Source organism: Orycteropus afer, unplaced genomic scaffold, assembly GCF_000298275.1.
Source record: "Orycteropus afer afer isolate SDZICR_OR568_19922 unplaced genomic scaffold, OryAfe1.0 scaffold00341, whole genome shotgun sequence".
Lineage (NCBI taxonomy): Eukaryota > Metazoa > Chordata > Mammalia > Tubulidentata > Orycteropodidae > Orycteropus > Orycteropus afer.
This window is the reverse complement of record NW_006921928.1, coordinates 2,717,296-2,721,742: the sequence shown is the minus strand read 5'-3', so window position 1 is coordinate 2,721,742 and position 4,447 is coordinate 2,717,296. Positions and strand designations below refer to the sequence as shown.

Below are 4,447 nucleotides of genomic sequence, written 5' to 3'. Positions count from 1 at the left end.
GTCTGTGCAGTCCTTCTGCCTAGTCTGCCATCTTGCCGGAACTCTTCAGCATAGTGTTTTTAAGATTCATCCATGTTGTAGCATTCATTCATTGATTCATTGTAGCAGTACTTCATTCCTTTTTATGGCTGAGTAATAGTCCACAGTATAAAAACAAATGCAACGCACTGCCATCAAGTTGGATCTGACTCATAGTGACCCCTCCTTGGGTTTCTGAGGTGGTATCACTACAGAAGTATATTGCCCACCCTTCCTTCTGAGGAGTGGCTGGTGGGTTTGAACTGCCAGCCTTCTGGTTAGCAGTCCAATGCCTTAGGCACTATGCCACCAGAGCTCCTTTGGATATACAGTACCTCCTTTTGTTTTAGCCATCTATCCTTTGATGGACACTTGGGTGATTTCCACCTCTTGGCTATTGTGAAAAATGGTGCAGTGAACACTGGTGTACAAATATCTATTTGTGTTCCTGATTTCAAGTCTCTTGGGTAAATACCTAGGAGTGGAGTTGCTGTGTCATATGGCAGTTCTATGTTTAACTTTGAGGTACTGCCAAACTGTATTCCACAGTGGATGCACCATTTTACATTCCTTTTAGCAATGGATGAGGGTTACAATTCCTTCACACCACTTGTTATTTTCTAATTTTTCCATGATAGCCATCCTAGTTGGTGTGAAGTGGTATCTCATTGTGGGTGCATAGTTTTTTATATGTTGTGTCTGTGTAAAATGTTTCATAATAATTTTAAGAAGTGTTTACAAGTGTCTGACATTCATATTAATGCTGTGGGGACTGGGGGAAATAGACAGTGCTATGGGTTGGTGGTAGTTCAGTAGTACAGTTCTCACCTTGCAGGAGAATTGCTTCCAGGAGACTACCTTTTGTGGCATACCATTTATTATGTACCAGGCACTGTGCTGAGTGCTTGGCATTGGATGACCTTCTGAGTGTGCACTATGGTTTTGTCATTTTACTAACAGGAAACTGAGGCTTACTTAATACTCAGTGTCAGACAGTTGGTAGTGAAGAGGCCAGGATTTGACACCAGTCTTCATGGAGATGTCCACCTTATCACTGTTGTTAGTTGGCTCCAACTCATAGTGACCCTATGCAGAATGGAACAAAACACACCTTAGTCTTGCACCATCACAACTATGAACTACTATGAATGAAGCAGCTATGAACTTTCTGGTACATGTATTTCAGTGAGCAGATGCATTCATTTCTTTTGAGTAGATCCCCAGGAATGGAATTCAATTCCACAGAGTTTGCATATATCCAACCTTAGTAGATTCTGCCAGTTATTTGAAGTGGTTGTACCAGTGGAGTATGAAGGTCACACTGGAGTACTCTCTGCCTGTTCTTCTTCCCCAAGCTGCCTCTTGCTCATCTATTTTATATATCTTTTGGCTGGCGGGAATGTGAGGCCTCAGTGGAGACACACTTCCCCTGGAAACTCTTTCTAAGCCTGCAATGTAGCCTCTGTCAAATGTCCCCAGACCCTTGGCTATTACAACACCTATCACACTGCTGTGCTTGCTGGTTTGCTGTCTATCTCCCCAGTACACTAACCACTCTGAGCTCTTGATGGCATGAGCTGTGTCTTCCTTGCCCAGTGACCCTCATTCATTGAACAAATATTTATTGAGCACCTGCTATGTGCCAGGCACTGGGCATATAGCAGTGAGCAAAACAGACAAAATTTGCTGCCCTTCCAGAGCCAACATAAATGTTTGTTGAATGAATGAACAAAAATTGGGCAGAGGAACTGAAAATCTCTCAGAAAATATCTCTTCCCTATCCTCTCCCCACTAGGGGAGCTTGGGAGTAAGGAAAAGAAATAAAATTGCCAGAGAAAGTATCTTTTCCTGATGCTGACAATGAGACCTGGACTAGGGTGGGGGTGGAGGTAGGGGTCATGTGGATCCCAGAGGCCATCCCACAGACCACCCAAGGGACCTTGGTCCAGGCAGCTCCTCTTGATTTGTTTTCTTGGGGATCTACTGAGATGGTAAAGATAATCCCTGCACTCAGGGAGGCCCACACTGCAGCTTCGCTTCTCTACAAATGTCAGCCAACTCTGTCCCTCCCGAGCAGACAAAGCATAATAAAAACAATGGCTGTTCAAGCAAAGTTCAGGCCCAGCTACCTTGTGCTTAATTCAGTGTGGAGAGAGGGCAGAGGAAGAAGTAAGGATTTCTCTCCAAGCCTCCTCACCCTACCCCTCCCCACTCCATCATCATTTTGATCTAACCTTTCTGTAGCAATAGTTCTCAAAGTGTGGTCTAGGTGATGGCAGCATCACCATCACCTGTGAGCTTGTTAGAAATGCATATTCTCAGGCCTCACCCTGAATCAGATGCTCAAGGAGTGAGGCCCAGCCATCTGTGCTTTAAGAAGCCCTCCTGGTGATTAGGATACAGGGGACCAACACTGACAGCACATTGGATCACCTGGGAGGCGCTTTAAAAATACTGATGTCTGCATTACTCCCTCAGAGATGCTGATGTAATTGGTCTGAGAAGAGGTTTTGGTTTCAGGAGATTTAAAACTTCCCCAGGTACACCCAGGAGGAGTTCTGGTGTTGAGTAAGACATTTGGCTGCTAACAAGAAGGTCAGTGGTTAAAACCCACCAGCTGCTTCACAGGAGGAAGATGATGCAATCTACTTCTGTAAAGATTTACAGCCTTGGAGACCCAATGGGGTCACTATGAGTCAGAATTGACTTAATGGCAGTTGCGTTGGTTTTTTGAGTTAGGTGCATCCAGAAGCAGGAACATAGTCCTCTACATTCTAAGGGAGAAAAAATAAATAAATAAAACAGTTGCTGTCAAGTTGATTCCCACACATGGCAAACCCATTAGTGTCAGAGTAGAACCATAGGCTTCTACCCTGGTCCATAGGGTTTTAAATGGCTAATTTTTTGGAAATAGATTCTCAGGCCTTTCTTCTGAGATACCTCTGGGTAGACTTGAACTTTTGGCTTTTGGTTAGTAGCTGAGTGTGTTAACCATTTGTAACAGCCAGAGATTCTTGGGCTCAGGGCAGATAAAAAGGATCTCTCGTTTACAGAGGGTTTGTTCATGTAATGACCTAATACCATGATTCTCAAATTTGATTTTGCATCAGAATTCCTTGGAAAGGAGGGAGGATATAAGATGGAAGACTAGGCAGATATATAATCCACACCCTCTACGATAAAGACTCAAGAAATCAAGTGAAATGGATACAGATGACAATCCTGGAACCCAGAACTTCAAAGGAAAGGATAAAGAAGTATATTAAATACTGATTAGAGGTGCCTTAACTTTATTTCCCATACTACACCATGGCATTCCTCTCTCTCTTCCAGTCCCTGGTACTTTGGGAGCTATGGACTACAGTTCAGGCATGGCCAACTCTAAGGACCATACTACACACAACCAATCTCAAAAATGGCACAGAAATGGCATCAAGAGACCCCAGTCATAATGGTACAAATCTCTTAGGGGTTGGGTCCCAAGTTCCTGAGGAAAATGTGCTTTGCCAAAAGCACAAGAAGAATCTGGAGAAGATGCAGGCCAACAATGCTAAGGCCATAGATGCACATGCCGAAGCTATCAAGGCTCTCATAAAGCCCAAGGAGACCAAGCCCAAGATCCCAAGGGGAGTCAATCACAAGTTCAGTTGACTCACCTATATTGTTCGTTCCAAGCTTGGGAAGCATGCTTAAGGCGACATTGCCAAGGATCTCAAGCTGTGCTGGACAAAGTCAAAAGCCAAGGCTCAAAGTAAGGTGGAAGCTCTGAGCAAGGACTCAATTCAAATTCTGGCTTCAGATCAAGATCCCAAAGGTGCCCAAGCCCCCACAAAGGCTCTGGAGGAGAGTTCTCCATCTGTGGATAGAAGGATTGGTGTGACCCTCTCAGCTGCCATCTGCATGAGACTGGTGTTCTCCTGTGCTATTTGTATAAATAAACCTGAGGCAGGAGCTGCAAAAATAAATAAATAAATACTGAAGGGAAGAAGAGACCAAATAAAAACAGCAAAGAAGGAGGCAAACTGAGTGATGAACTACCAACAGACACAGCTTAGCCATTTTGAATTATTGCAAGGAACATTCAAATTGAGGCAAGAACCAGATAACTAGTTCCATTTACCAGGACTGCGTTGGCACCCACATCAGTGATCAGTGACTAAGACCAAAAAAAAAAAAAAAACAAACTTACTGCTGTTGAGTTGGATCCAACTCATAGTGACCCGTCCTTGGATTTCCAAGGCAGTATCACTACAGAAGTAGATTGCCCAATCTTCCTTCTGAGGAGTGACTTGATGGGTTTGAACCACCTAGAGAACAGTTAAGAGCCAGTGATCCTACCCAGCCATACCTACCATGTCTGCTACCCTACTCACTGGAAGAGAGCCATCACAGACTCCAGCACCACTGGGTAGATGACAGAAGTTGACCA

At 44.1% G+C, this 4,447-nt stretch overlaps 1 pseudogene; it reads left to right on the top strand.

The window, feature by feature from the left end:
- Positions 1-3,389: 3,389 nt before the first annotated feature.
- Positions 3,390-3,990, top strand: LOC122151240 (annotated as a pseudogene).
- Positions 3,991-4,447: the final 457 nt, after the last annotated feature.